Below are 16865 nucleotides of genomic sequence, written 5' to 3'. Positions count from 1 at the left end.
ATAACTGATCTCAGTAAATCACCCATCGTCTTCACACAGTGACCCTGCTGTTCTCAATAGGGCTGGAACAAAGAGTAAACACATCACATTTCTAAATGTGTGTGTTGTGTTGGATACTCTTTTAAGAGTAAATTGACAATTAACAAAAGGGCCAATAAGAAGGGCTGGAAGTACAAAAGGACACTAGGAGTGGGACATAGTGTGTGTTTAGAGCAATGAATTTATGAGTGTTTGGGTTGACAAATAAAGAAGCTACTGACACACCCTTGATTTGGATCGAGTTATATTACATGTTGCTCATAGAAATGCAGAAAGATGGGTTTGAATCAAATAGTGGCCCTCATTCAGAATTATAACTGCTTACTGTGTCTCCATGCTTCTTTTATCTTTATGTCCACATTTCATTTTTGTGTCAACGATGTTCGTTTACCAAATAATTGTTCTTTGTATTTAGATGCATTATGTCATGCATTACGTCTGTTACACTGCAGTAGGAAATAGCTGACATACCACAATAAGGAACATTAATTGTTCTTTTGTATTATTGCAATAAATCATTGTAGACAAATATGGTTTGACTCATATCCTAAGGAAAAGCACGAAACAAGTGAACCAAGTAAAACATGTGCAAGTTATTTTCTCTTTCTGTTACAATGAAAAATATAGTCTGTATTTTATTACCAATCCGATGTTAAGCATAAAATCAATCACTTACATTTTTCCTTGTAAAATACACAAACTATTTCTTATGAAATAAGAAAATATCCAAAAATAATACACATCAAAGCAAATTTTTAAATGTTTGACATGTTTTTAATTATGCTTATGTTTAAGATAGCTGTTGGTGACCTTGCAGTATTTTTCAATTCACGAAAAAGTTTGTCTTTCATGCTGTATAAAATGAAAACAGTTCCATTGTAAAATCTAAAGTAGCCTTTTAACTAATGATATATCATTCAAAAGTTACAAAGTGTTCTTGATAATATAAGAATCCTTGCATTTGATATAGTGTATTATCACATCATCATATTGATATGAATGTACTAGTTTTAGTATTTTCAACCACAGAGCTAACATGTTACTTATTATACATTGAAGAGCTTTTGTTATTCTTGAAATCAAAAACAATTCATTTTATTTGCCTCTATGTCATGGCTGGGATGCAACTGACCGTAAATCAGTTCTTCTTTGAATTCTATTGTTTGAGTTACATTTTGAGTGTTTTGTTACATGCCCAATGTGGTTGGATAGTCTATCAATATTTACTATCTGGGGGCTATTATGCACTGTGCCAAATGAGATCAGTTAACGCAGCACAGACCAGAAATGATCCGGAGACCTTCCGGTTTGTGCTGGGTACGGGTTAATTTCTTTTAATGGGCTTTACCAATTGAGTTATTAGAGGAGGCTAGGTTTGCATGTTACAAGAATAAGTAGGATATTTTCCGATTTGTAACTATTCACATCATGGGAGAAATTCTTGGATTCAGTGGCAGAAACAAACATTTTTCTTATAATAATATTAAATTGTGTTGCCAAACACAAGCCTTTTCAAAAATGTGCCCTGTGCCTTGCAGGAACTCAATTAATAGATAAATGGTTACCATGCAGAACTGTCCAAATAAAAGACATCCAGCCCATTAGAACTGTGGATTTATCTATCTTAAAATGTCTTTGATGAGTCAGGCTACTCAACCCTTGATTTACAGCATTCCCACTTTGTTTTGTCAGGTATATCTGCTCAGAGCCAAGTTAGCCCCAGGGAAGCCAAAGTACGATATATATGCTTATTTCATTGATCTCAAAAGGGCGAATAGCTGAGTGGATTGATCAGGAACCTACCAATCTCAAAATCAGTGCTAATTCAGTTGACCTTCTCAGAATTCCTTCTGCTCCTAATAAAAGTACTAATACTTATTTTTTATATGAAATATAACACAGAACATTTATGTGTAACCAGCGTGACATTTTGTAGATGCACAGTATCAGTTGAAATCTAACCTTATTAATGTATTCATTCATTATAAATAGCATAGGTGCTTTACACCTGGATTATTCAATCCATGATCATTATAGTGTGATATGTCTTCAGGTTAAGATTGAAAAACAGTAGTATATGAAACAAAGTTATCACTTTACTCTTTCCTTTTCTGATAACAGTCTAATATCCCAGTATGAGCTGTTTGACACGAGCACAGGGCATTTTTTGTGACATGTTTGGAAGTTTGGAAGCTGTAGAATAAATACCTGGAAGAGATATTCAGCACAAATGCTGGCCCTTGGCTGATACGTAAAACATTTGAAAATGTCTTCCAAAATGAAAGGAATTATAAATGTAAATTGTATTGTGTCTATCTTATTTACAAACATTTAGAAAAAATGTAGGTACATTTATTTTTATCCCTATGTTTGAGAACACCTGACTTTCCTATCAACGTTTTTAAAATACATGAAGATTTCAGACAGTGAAGATTAGTATTGAGTGCTTAGAGTTTTGTTTCCTCCTTCCCCTTCCCATCGTTGGACAGTAATGCAGATGAGCTGTGGTTCTCCATTCATATCCTTATTTAAAAAAAACTGCACCACTTGGTGCAATGTAACTGAGGCATAAAAGATTGCATCACTGTAATGTCCATTTCCATCAAATGTCTTTGTCTTTACTAAGTGCCTGGTACAAAGTGAAACTAGTGTTTTCAGTGCTTAATAGATTTCCCAATAATACAAGCTAGATTTTAACAAGCCAGATTGTAATTTAGAGATACTTCAAATTCATTTTGATTTAATTTTATATCATTGTGAATTTGTGAAAAATATACTTTGGGTTTCATTATAAACAATGTTACAATAAAAAATGGTATTTTAAGTGATCGGTGCATGATAGACCAATCATTTCAATTACTTTTAGATACATTCAGAAGGCAAACAATTCAATTCTACACTTTCAGTGGAATCTTCAAATGATTTAATGCAGACAGATAGGAAAAGGAAGTAGTTATATCGTCAGTTTATAACTTTTATTCCATAATTTGAAAAATTAGTGGAACAATCAAGACACTTATAATGGATTTCTTTCAATAAAATGTTCAGTATTCTGAAAGATTATTCTAAAAGATTTAAAAGCTTAATCGAAGCTTACACATAGAAACCATCTGATGCTGCTCACCAACTAATAACAATTAGTTTCACATTTACAAAGCCTTATTTACTTTCACCAACAATTCTGCAATAATATTCTCCAGTGTTTGGGAAATTATACACAAAGGGCAGCTTGATTACTAAGCCATGCTTCCTGTTTCCTCCTATGGCACTCACACTAAATTACTAACATTTGTATAATCCAATCTCCAACCTCACCAAATTCTTTATGTAAGTGGCTACTGAAGCCAAAATATTTTACATTCCTAAAGCTTTCATTTTGCAATGTATTGTTTCTTTGTTGCATGCGCTGGTTGGTAATAGAATCTTCAACAGGTGAAATTTGCAACACTGTATTACACATTCAATGTGATATACAATATCATTTACACTTTATTTAGCGCCTTTCATGTTGGGAAGATGTCCTAAATGCTTGACAATTTTGGCTAGACACTGGATACGATAATGAACCAGTTTTGAAATGCTACAAATTACTCCAACGCAAAACTCATAAACAATCAATCAAATAAATGCTCAAAACATTGACACAAACTCCACTTGTGCCACGATTCCGAATGTGCCTGGATGGAGCAAGCTTCAACTGTGCTTATCTCCAGGTTGAATATTGTTGGATTCACTGAAACAGAAGAATAATAAGAAGAGGAGAAAATGTTAGGGTTGCAAAGGGCAATTTCAGGACAGATACCAGAAAGTATTCATTTAACTAGAGGGAAATTATTGACTGGAACAGGCTGTCAAGGTCACAATGAAAGAGATGTTAATTCCACCCACAAATAAATAGTCAATTCTTTACAATATATTCTATGAAGTGCTTTGAGACATGATAATGTGCTATATCAAATGCAAGAATTATTATTATTATTAATAATAAACACAAGGAAACTTGTTTCATATATAGTTGAAAAATCAAAATAAGATTAATAATTAAGTTAATTCGGCCACTTTACATGAGCAATATTGTTTTCCCCTCTATTATTATAGAGAGAGTGGAAAACAATAATATTGGTCAGATAATCTGATTGTATCTATTATTAATAATCAAGTCTCCCTGTTGTGTTGGCCTCAGTAACTATTAGTTATGATTCCCGATTCCCATTCACTATCCAATTAATATATTTAATTCTTCCCAGATATGTTGGACGTAAACTCTGACTCTAATACAGGTATTGGGAAACATTGGTGTAAATTTAGTAATACATTAGATATTCATCATACCAAATATGTAGGACGTCCCAGAAGCAAATCCCCAATCCCATTCTCGATGGCAACATCCATAAAGATAAGTAATAATAAATAATAATAATACAGAGTATCTGATTCAACATAACAATGTAGCTAAGAATATTCACTGGACAATTTGTAAACAGTTCGATAGTGACGTAAAGACCAGCTGGTATGAACATCAACCAGCAAAAGGGTCATCAAAAAATAACATCACAATAATCTGGTACTGACAAGTTCAAACAGGCGAACAGTAATCTGTAATAAACAGATATTATCAGAAAGAACCAAATAGATTGTATATGTACATTATTAATGTTGCTATCCCAAGTGATTATAACATAAGGGATAAGGAACTAGAGAAGATCAGGAAATATATTGATCTACAAATTGAATGTGGGTGCATGTGGCAGTATAAAACATAGTTCCTATAGTCATCAGTGTAAATGGGACTGTTAACACTATTCAGAAATGGCTTGACAAAATATCTGGTGAACAAAATATTAACCTCCTGCAAAAAGTAGCTTTTTTTAGAATGATCAAACATACTAAGAAAGTAACATCCATTTATATGTAACATGGCTGAGCCATCACTGAAAACCTGAAAATGTATTTATTTCGGCTTTAGACATCTGTTATACTTGTGGCTTACTGATTGAGGCATTAACTGCTAGTCAGTAGGATTCTTGCTTTTTATTATTGGTTGGTTAGCAAGGTACAGAATAATCAATGCAATTGGAGAGCCAGAAATCCAATGTGGACCTGGCTTCATCAATGTTGCGATGAAGAATGATGTTGGAGGAACCACCTGTGGTCTATGTAGAAATCTTTCAAAGATAATAAATATGTCACCAAATTGGCTCCATTGCAGATTTTGGATTTGGGGATTACCATATTCTTCACCCAACCATAAAAATTGCTGCAGACCTTTTCTTTGCTTACTTTGTTTCTTTTGCTTTTTCTGTTTTTTTCTATTACTGCTCACAGACATGTGCTGCACAGGATCAAATAGATCTGGCAACATTAGTTCCTATCTCTGGATGTACAGATGTCTGTTATTTGTCTCCCTGGGTCTGGGCTTGCAGCTTACAATGCTTAGCACGGAACTCAGGATGAGCAACAATACGCTTAGAGACCCAAGGAAGCAGTAATTGGCACAGAAAAAGAGAGACAGGAAAAGCACACACGAGGAGAGGAGGAAAATATGCAGAGAGAAAGAATGGAGGAAGAAAATAAAGGAAGGAAGGAACAGGAAAAATGTAAGGAGGAAAAAAAAACAAAGAAAGATTTAACAAAGACAAAGAATTAAAATATAAATAAAGAAATGGCACGCATAGAAATACCTGAGAAGAATTAGAAGAGAGCTATGGGGCCAGAGATGTAAAGAGTAAACAATAATAGTAAACAAGAAATATCACTTCAAGTTTCAGAACACAACACCACTGAGGTTATATAAATTATAATAATAATGCTGGCAATTGATTTAGCGCCTCATCACGTCATCAAAAGGTCTCAAAGCACTTCATAGGATTTACAATGAGTACATTGTAAACATACTGACTGAGGAATCATAGATGATATGTGAGAATAAGATAGATGCAACTATTTTGACATTGCTCTATTCTACCAGAATCATTGAACAATAAATTATATATTCTGTGCAGCGCTTCGAAATGTCTCAATGACGTGATATCAAATGCAAGGACCTATATTAAAATAGGTCGTATTATGGAATATTTTGTATATTGAAACCACTTTCATCAGGAATTTAGTGATTTATTCCATCATAGTTCACTGAGGACCTTATATTTTGTAGAAAAAGAAGCTTTATTTTATTCAGTCTGGGCTGGACTCAGAGCCAGAAAATCCATTCCTTAACCAATACTCATACTTACATTTTAATCCCTATAGCCCTGTGCAGGCAAATAGGGAAAACATATGATTGTTCAATGTGGTTTGCAGAGGACTTGCACTGTTGACTACTATTGGTTTGTGTTTGACATTCACCACAGTTTAAGCGTATTGTGTGGCATTACAGAAATGAAATACTGTTATTTTACAAAGAACCAATTCAAATATCATTTTGTGGTGAGTTTCCAGTCACTACAGCAACACATGCAAAATACAAATGAAAGTCCACTTCTGATCACATACTTTTTATATTCATCTGTGGATTTTTACTAAACTGTGGTATTGATAGTGTAAATTTCTGACTGGAAAGCTCACAAAATATATTCTCGTGTGTTGGGATGTATCCAAAGAATAGATCAAAACTCCGCATATTAAGATTTTTCACTGGTCAATGTCAAAACCTGACAGATACCAAGTCAAAGAAACCCAAGACAACTCTTATACCCACAGCATTACCTATACATTAAGGAATTCATGTCATCTGATAATACATCTGCAAGACCTGCTACCAGCTTTGTTTATAAATATGGTTGCACAATTGGTGCTTGATGATATCAAGAAACACATTTCAAGCCAAAACTTAGCCTGGCTCAGTTGATAGCACTCTCTCCTCTCAGTCAGAAGGTTGTGGGTTCAACCCCACAATGGAACTTTGAACTCACACAGTTTAGGCTCCCACCCCAGTGCAGTACTGAGGGTGCGCTACATTGTTAGAGATGCTGTCCTTCAGATGGGATGCTAAACTGAGATCCCATCTTAAAGATTCTTAAGAGCACTGAAAAAGAGAAGGGAGTTTCTCCTGGCCAACAATCCCTCAGATAAAATTCATCATTCACTTTATGGCTGTTTGTGGGACACTACTCTGTGCAAAGGGGCTGCTCTATTTGCCTACAAATACACAGTCACTACACTTTATAGTAAATCCTACAAAACGCTTTGAGATATCTTCTTGACGTGGAGGGTGCTTTACCAAATGCAATGATTATTTACCGATCTGCAATGTTTCAAAACATGTCATGAGGTTGACCCCCAGTCTGTAACTGGAAGAACAAGAATTCCCTACTTCTTCTCCTCCTATGGTTCCAATTCTCTTTTGTTAGGACAGATGCTCACAATAATATCTTATCCACAGTTACTGAGATTAGTGATAGCCTGACAGATTGCTCTCTGAATCTGTTGTGATAGTTGAGAACTTCAATGGACAAAATTATATTATTTCACATAAATTATGTGTTTTATGTTATTATTGTTGTGTGCTTAAAAGAAATCAGAAAAGTCTTCCAAGTAGATTTTCATGAAAGGGATATTTCTTTATAGATTTTGCACGATTTGTTTTCAGTTTCCATATATACTTGAACCTACAGGGACTTCAAGCCAACTAAAACTTCATAAGCTTTGTCAGATCAAAGTCCCTTATTCTGGTCGACAACTGAATGCAGACTCCACAACATGCTACAGCGTTAGTGTAGAATTATTTATTATTTTTACCAGTTTAAGAACCTACACAGAAAGAACAGATTCATCTGTCAACCTGACAGTAGCACTTTTCAAAATATAGGATCTATCTTGTGCTAACCTCTAAAAATAGTGATGTTTATTAAGTTGTCTCTTTATAATGGTACAAGACAGATTCCTGCAACAGGGATTTTCTGAAATTCAACAGCCAATATTATCAGATAATTTCAATAGCTTATTTATTCATGAATGTAAAGGAAGTCCAAAAATACTACCAGTCATGCGATGCCATATACATTCATTTGCATTACCCACTTAAATACAATATATTACAATGTTCAATCACATTATTGTGAGCAGATTTGTCATTGTACTAAAATATAACTTTTCATTATCCCCGCTTAATTTTATAATAATAATAATAATCCTTGCATTTGATATAGAGCTTTTCACGTCAGGAGAACATCCCAAAGCGCTTCACAGAACACACTGTAAAGTGAATTGACTGTATATTTGTGGGCGAACGTGGCAGCCAATTGCGCAGAGCAGTGTCCCACAAACAGTCGTAAATTGAAAATGACCAATTTATTATTGTTTTTGGTTTTGGAGGGATTATTATTAGGCGTGTGGAGTAAGGAAACTTGCCCAAGGTTTCGCCCTGCCTGGAATTGAACTCACGTCTCTTGCTTGCAAAGCGAGTGCTCTAACCACTGAGCTACAGGACTCCACTACTGAGCTACAGGACTCCATTCTTCTCATGAACGTGTTTAACTCTTTTTTCCCTTGGCTTTATATCGCCCAAGAGGCTATTATTCATGTTTGAATCTCGACAATGAGTGTTGGCAGGGCTGTAGGTTACAGCTGAGCCCACCAGCCCACGCATGCTCTCAGCAGGAGTCACTGGGTAGTGATCAGGAGCAGGAACATCACTTTTTTTCTTTCTCCATCCCAGGGTATGAAGTGAAATTTAGTAGCCTGAAAATTAGCTAACTTCTGGCTGAAGTTAGCTAACTCAATGACAAGATATTAAGGCTGTCAGGCTACATGGTTCAGCCACTCAATAGATAAACCTATTACATAATCGGGTAAAGGTCAGGCTGTAAATTAGGTCTCACACTCCTGGTGACATTGATAAACAACTTAAACTTTGATCAGCAGTTTACGGCATCATCAGAATCAATTATGTACATACTGTAATTGCTTTAATGTATCACTGCCATCTACTTGTTTATATTCATAAAACGGAGAGTTTGATCAACAGCATTCCTTTTAAATACCTAAAAGCTTGGAGCGATTTAGGAGGCGTGGTTATAATTTGCCAGGCAGGAAACTGAAAGAGACCTAAGAGTGTAAGTTGAGACATTGTTCATCACACCCAGACAATATGAGGCATCAATATACAAGGCCAATAAACAATGCTGGGTTATATTGTCAGATCAGTTGAGTTCAGATATTGTGCTTAAGATGTATAAAGATCTGGTAAGACTGCATTGGAGTACTATGTACAGTTCAGATAGCTACAGCAAAAACTCACGAGATCGCAATAAGATTTCCCGCCTTAAACAATTCAGACAGAGGTTGGGAACTGTGACTTTGTTTCCAGGCTTTCAGCAGATTTTGTTGTCATTTACTTAAGTAAGCAGGTAAGTTGGGTAAAGACTGTGGGATAACAAAATTGTGGTTCCCCAGATAATTACACAAGTAGAAAAGGCACTGTAAAGAATTAAACTCTTTGTGCAGTCTACAATATTTTACAACAACATTACATTTGTATAGCGCCTTTCACGTCGGGAGGACGTCCCAAGGCGCTGGACAGTGTACAGCATTTCAGACTCGAGCTGGGGTCAGGGGGGGAGAAGGGAGGGGAGGGGAAGGGGGGTGGCCGATGGCATGGTCGAAGAGGAGGGTCTTGAGGCTGGAATTGAAGAGGCTAAGGAGGGAGTGAGACGGAGTGATTCGGGGATGGAATTCAGAGGTTGGGGACAGAGTGGCTGAAAGCTCTCCCACCAATGGTGGGGCGGGTGAGTCAGGGGACGTGGAGCAGGCCAGAGCCGGCTGAGTGGAGGGAGCGGTCGGGTTGGTAGGGGGTAGGAGGTCGCAGAGGTAGGGTGGGGCGAGGCCATGGAGGGCTTTGTTGGTGAGAACCAGGATCTTGAACTGGATCCTCTGAAGGATAGGGAGCCAATAGAGTTGGGCAATATAGGGCTGATAGGGTCATGGAGTTTGGTGCGGGAGAGGACACAGGCTGCAGAGTTCTGGATTATCTGCAGCCTGTGGAGGGAGGAGTTGGGAAGGCCGACAAGAAGGGCATTTGCATAATCAAGCCTGGAGGTGATGAAGGCACGAACAAGAGTTTCAGCGGCCTGAGAGGTGAGGTAGTGGCAATGTCACATTATGATGTTATATTATTATTAATTATTATAAATATTATATTATTATAATATTATTATTTTATGTAAAGCACTTACATAAAAAATGAGAATAAGTAATGTTTTAGGAAATCTGAACACATGGAAGTTGAGTTTCTGCCCATCTCGGCCCAGCTATTTCTGCAACTGCTAAGTAAATGGAAAGTCATGCGCGTATCTTATCTACTGATCTACTCCACTACACTTCAAGAGGGTTAAAAATTCAAATCTTTACCACAACCTTTGAAGAATATTCAGTCTCTGCCAAATATTCTAAGTTGTGTTTTAAAATAACTTGTAAACTCGTAAAATGGAATATATTTTAGTAAGCTTCCATTATCTTATTTCATATCATTTCACTAAATGTATTTGGAATGCATTTCATATTATTTGAAAAAAGTAGCTAATAATAAGGTTAAATTACAAATATACAATACTGAAAATGCAGTTTATAAAATGAAACAAGCCAACATAAAAATACAAAGTAGATTCAGGCAAATAAGTCTATCACAGTCAAACATCACTCTGAAGATAATGTTAGACTCTGGGCAGTGTATCAAAGCAGAAATTTTATTGGCCAAGTAAAATGAAACATACAGTAAAAAAACAATATTTGTTACATTGTGAAATGTTAACTCATAGCCACAATAGTCCTTTTCATTACTTGATAATTCAGAGACTTGCAATTCCCTGTTTGCGTATTGTTAATCCAACCCACAATTTCACCCCTGGAATATCTGCATCATATTAAACATCACAGTCTTCCTTTTCATTTTATCTCCAAGACAGACAATAGGCTTCAGGAAGTGTAGTTGCATCCTCATACATCCATAACTGGTTTGCCAGGAACTTCCACTGTGGGAACAGGTTCGTGTTTGGATCTTTCTTTCTCCGTAATGGGAGTGAATGGAAATGATGAATTGGAACATTATTTTCGGATTACAATAATGCTTTGACTAAGTATACATTCGCCCAGACTCTATTGTAATGAATGTGATTAAGAAACACATCAGAAATTTTGCTGGATACTAAAAGCAGACTTGAAAGCATATCAACATTTTCAGAAATGTAAAAAGGTAAAAAAAGCATTTACTTTTGAAATGTGGGTTTGAACCAATGCTGCTTCAGCAAATCTGACCCTGGATTTCTCTCTTGGCAGTCACTGGAGACTGTTTTTGCCAGTAAAACAATTGATTTACTGCCAAATTTAATATGGTGGTTTCAACATACAAGTGCTGAATCTACAATTAATTCTAATTGAAATGTAAATAGCTTAATGACAGAGTATTGAGCAATTTCAACTTTTCAATGGGGTTTAAGGTTGTTTCTGCAGAAGTTAAACTGTCCCAAATGAGAGATGAGTGGAGGAACTGAGCCCAGGACCTGTGATTTGTACTCTATTACAGGTGTGTAATAGTGCTCCCAATTTGCCCATTTCCTTCTACAGAGGGAAAATGTGTTGCCTTTGCCTACAGATAAACCTGATATACCAAGTCTGGAAATTCACTGTGGTGCGAAACATGGGTTTGAATCCATGTTTTTCCACTCCAGAATAATAATGATAATAATCCTTGCATTTAGATACAGCTTCATATTGTTGGCACCTCAAATCACTTCACAGGATATGTTGTAAAGTGATGAGGCTGTGTGTATTTTTTGGATGGTGCAATATGCACTCCATGATGCTAAATATTTTAAACCAAAACATAACTGAGATGAGACTGAAAGCAAACATGCTTTGCTATCTTTCAAGTGCTGTTAGTTTCTTAAATTCAGGCAGAATAAGTACGATTTGCAAATCTATTCTCAGAAGTTTGTTAATTCAATGAGTAGTTTTGAAATTGTGTCAGTCACACTGTAAGCGGCATATCAATTGTATTCTTTGTGTATATAATATAGTGTTCTATGTACACAGAAGTGCGATAATTTGCATTTTTGTTGCTCTCACAATAGTTTTGATTTGAGACAATATTGTGGTGGTGGAAACAAGGAGATCAATTAGAGAGTTGTCATCTTTCCCATCACATCATAGAATAAATAATGATCAAATGGCCAACTTACATAACTGTACAAACTAGAGCAGCTTGTTTCTGCTTACAGCCTTGCTACTCACTATTCCCTACATGATAATACACAAACATGGTTACACCATTAAAGTCTGACTTGGCATGAATAGCCTCATTTTACGCCCAAATTAAATGACTAAAATGTCAAGTTGATGAAAAAGATTTTTTGAAGAGATATAACCCAGTAAAAGGCATTAAATTAGGACTGTACACAGACAGAGGGGTAATCGGACATGATTATCTTACCTCCATTAGAGGAGCATGTGGTTGTTTTTACATTTATGTTTTTTATGTTAGAAAGATTACACCTAATTCAGTTAGTGATCAGGATTATTATGTTCCATAGTTTAGCAACAATTGTGTTTACAATCGGCTAGAGATCGATGCCATTATGTAATTCAGCAACAGATTAGAAGTCAATGAAGAGATAGGAAATGAAAGCTTATGCTTCTTTTTATATCAGGTCTTTGATTTTCTTTGTAACATTTTTCTTTTTTATTCCTTTTTGTAAGATTATGATTGAATACATTGCGTGCGATTTGCTGTTTTGCACTCAGAAGTTCCATACTCTTGAGAAAGAATCAGTTACAGTGCAATACATTGCAATGTGTTTTGAATGCAACATGCTGTGGATTCCGGAGGAGATATTTATCTATAGATTTATCCAGATAGAGGCTCTCACTTTTTAAATCCAAGATGCTACTATATTTTTATTGACATTTTATTTTAATACTGCAATATGTTTGCAAAAATAAACCATGCTCATTTTGACAACTTATACTAGATATCTATTCCAATATTCAACTTCTATGTGGCTAAAAGCAAAACAAATTACATCTGCAAAGAAGTGTTAGATTGTTGCAGTCGTTCAACCTTCAATTTCAGTGCAAGACTGAGCCATGTTAATCATTGCTCCTTTCTAATCAGGATATGCTGGTTTTTTTAATTTACAAATTGTTCGATTTTTGTTGGGTGATGTGCAGAGATGTGCACCAGAGATGTGCACAGCAATCATTTTTTAATTTTCTATGTGAATTTTTAAAATTTGTTTTGATGGATGTTATTCATTTGCTTCTCTTCCTGTGAGGAGTTGAACTCACTGTGCTATTGCAGGTTTTTCCGTGCTGTCCCAGTTCCCAGAAATTTGGGAGGTAACAATATTGGCTGCTGCGTTTGGCCCCCAAAATATACAGTCAATTCACTTTATAGAATATTCTGTGAAGCACTTTGAGACATCTCAAAGACGCGATAAGAAGCTGTATCAAATGCAGGGATTATTATTATCCTTCTGCCAGTTTCCAAATTTTGACTTTACTTGCACAACACTTTTATTCTTTCTGTACTTGTTATGATACAGCACTTTGAACCCACAAAGTCTAGGCAGATATGCAGTGTTGGAGGTCTGCTGCATTGTTGTGTCCTTTAGATAAGATTTTAAAACAAGGTCCTGTCTGCCTGTTCACGTGCAATGTTAAAGATTCCATGGCACTACCTAAAAAGTGAAAGGTGTTTCTCCTGGTGCCCTGACTAACAGTCCCCCAGATAAAACTGGTCATTCATTTCATGGCTGTTTGTGAGACATTGCTGTGTGCAAATTGGCTGCTGTGTTTCGCCTGCAAATTGCAGTCATTATACTTCACAGTATTATAATAATAACAATAATAATAATAATAATACGTGCGTATCAGCTTGGCTTTGTGGTTGCACTTCCACCTTTGAGTCAGAGGGTTGTGGGTTCAAGCCCCACACTGGGACTTGATCTCACATAATCTAATCTCCAACAATACACCAGATGCCCAACAATGCATTTGAATATTAGCCTATATGAGTTTAAAGCCTTCACGTTTTTTATTCAGAACTGGCAGCTTGTGTCCTCTCCTGCACCAGGCTTTGTGAACCCATCACTCCCACCCTCGCCCGGCTCCACTGGCAACCCATCCCCCAGAGGTATCTATTTCAAAATCCTTGTCCTCACTTTCAAAACCCTCCACGGCCTTGCTCCTCTCTACCTCTGTGACCTGCTAACCCCATACTGGCCTGTTTTAGGCAACTTTAGGTCAAGCTGAAACTTGTTTCGCAATAATTATCAACACACAGAGGCCCAAAAGTTCTCCTCGTCTTAGCTGTATGGCCTCATTTTGTCTTAAAATTGAAAATTGTGCAGAATTGTGGAAAATTTGTAAATTTACAGTTTTCCACAGTTCTTAAAATGAACCAGCTGGCAAATTAAGGCTGAATTTACGAGTTTTCTGCAATTCTGAACAATAATAATAATCCTTGAGCTTGATATCGAGCCTTACACTGTAAAGTGGAAGGACTGTGTATTTTGTGGACGAAATGTGGCAGCCATTTGAGCACAGCAGTGTCCCACAAACAGTTGTGGATTGAGTGACCAAATTATTATACAACACATGTATTATATATAACAATTTTAAATTTTAAGATGAAAATGGTCTTTAAAGCTAAAATGTGGTGGATTTTCAGGCCTTGGGTGCAATGATGTGGTTCTTTTGTGTTTTGGTATTGTACAACACTGACACCTTGTGGGCAATGGGAATAACTGAGAAGAGAATAAAATAAAATTGCAAGCACATAGCAGAATACAAACATAAAGAAATCTCTTAATTTCTGGAACAAGTCCAACAGGTGGCACCATATTCTTAACATGTTCTCTAATACAGAGTACTGTAGAGGGTGACATTTCAAGGTGTACTTAAGTTTTGATTACACTACTTCTGTAGTCAAGAGATTCAACAGAGCAGCCACTCCCAGGCTATCAACAATCCTTTTCTGGCTGAGAACAGAAAATTGATGTATGGAGACTTGAACCTCCATCTTTCATTGTTGTGTTGTGTGTATCAGTAGTCAAGTACTACACTCGTATTTTATTATTTGGTCAAGTGTAAGCCCTATTTTAAATTTTAGGAATGTAATTTTACTGTAATAAATGATCCCATCTTTGCCCATTCTGGTGAGAGCAGGTGGCCGGCACCCATACTACTGGCAGTCCGAGAGGAGGTGCGACAGACCACCCAGGTATGATTCTCTCTTGGGTTTCCTTCATGTGCACAAACAAAGCAAAGGCTCTGTTTGCCCTGTTTCCAAATCTGATGAGAAACTTATTGTGAGAAAGCAAACAATACTCTTAATGTTTGTTCTCAGTCAGTGCAATCCCTCTCCTGTTTGACATCAGTTTGCTTTCTGTGGTTACTTTCCAATCACCTGAGATTATTAGACTTTGTGCATTTAAAGGTGATACTTTATCAATGTGTACAGGTTACTAAACAAATAATACGAAGGATTCAACCATGTCACTACACAGTAAATCTTGTGAATCATAATAATCCTTGCATTTGATGCACCTTATTACGTTGAGATGTCTTCAAGCGTTTCACAGAATATACTGTAAATTGAATTGACTATATATTTTGTGGGTGAAACGCGGCAGCCAATTGCGCATAGCAGTGCCCCACAAACAGTCATGGATTGAGTGACCCAATTTTTTTTAAGGGATTATTACTCCCAGAAAAATGCCAATCGACTAACAACTGGGTTCCTACTTACTACAGGTAGTAAGTGGCGTGTGGAGTAAGAAACTTGCCTAACATTTCACCCTGCCGGTAATCGAACCCAGGTCCTCTCGCTTGCGAGGCGAGTGGTCTAACCACTAAGCTACAAGACTCCACAGTGCTTAGAGACTTCCTCCCAACATGAAAAGAGCCATATATCAAATGTATAGCAGCAACAAGTTGCAGTTACGCTTCACACAGGTTGCACCTCGGAGCGCTTAATAGCGGCGGCGCTTCACATAGGGATTACTATAAGGCTCAATATGTAACATGGTTATAACACTTGTTTGCAACACATGTCAGTGAGGGCTTAGTGATGGGGATATGTGCACACAAACACACATGTCAATGAGGCTGAAAGATAGGGATATGTGCGCACACGCACACACACACACACACACACACACACGTGATTGAGGGCTGAGTGATAGGGATGTGTGCACACACACACAGACACTCAGTGAGGGCTGAGTGATTGAGATGTGCACACACACACACATCAGTGAGGCTGAGTGATGGGGATATGCGCACACACACACACACACACACACACACACACACGTGAGTGAGTGAGGCTGAGTGATGGGGATGTGCTCACACACACACATATGCAAGTGAGGCTGAGTGCTGGGGATATGTGCACACATACACAGGTCAGTGAGGCTGAGTGCTGGGGACATGTGCACACATACACAGGTCAGTGAGGCTGAGTGATGGGGATATGTGCACACAAACACACATGTCAATGAGGCTGAGAGATGGGGATATGTGCGCACACGCACACACACACACACACACACACGTGATTGAGGGCTGAGTGATGGGGATATGTGCACACACACACGTCAGTGAGGCTGAGTGATGGGGATATGTACACACACACACACACACACACACACACACACACACACACACACACACACACACACACACGTCAGTGAGGCTGAGTGATGGGGATGTGCTCACACACACACATATGCCAGTGAGGCTGAGTGCTGGGGATATGTGTACACACACACACATGTCAGTGAGGCTGAGTGATGGGGATGTGCACACACACACACACACACACACACACA

This window comes from Callorhinchus milii, unplaced genomic scaffold (genome assembly GCF_018977255.1).
Source record: "Callorhinchus milii isolate IMCB2004 unplaced genomic scaffold, IMCB_Cmil_1.0 Scaffold4, whole genome shotgun sequence".
Taxonomy (NCBI): Eukaryota; Metazoa; Chordata; class Chondrichthyes; order Chimaeriformes; family Callorhinchidae; genus Callorhinchus; species Callorhinchus milii.
The sequence above is the reverse complement of the archived record's forward strand: the minus strand, read 5'-3'. Positions refer to the sequence as shown.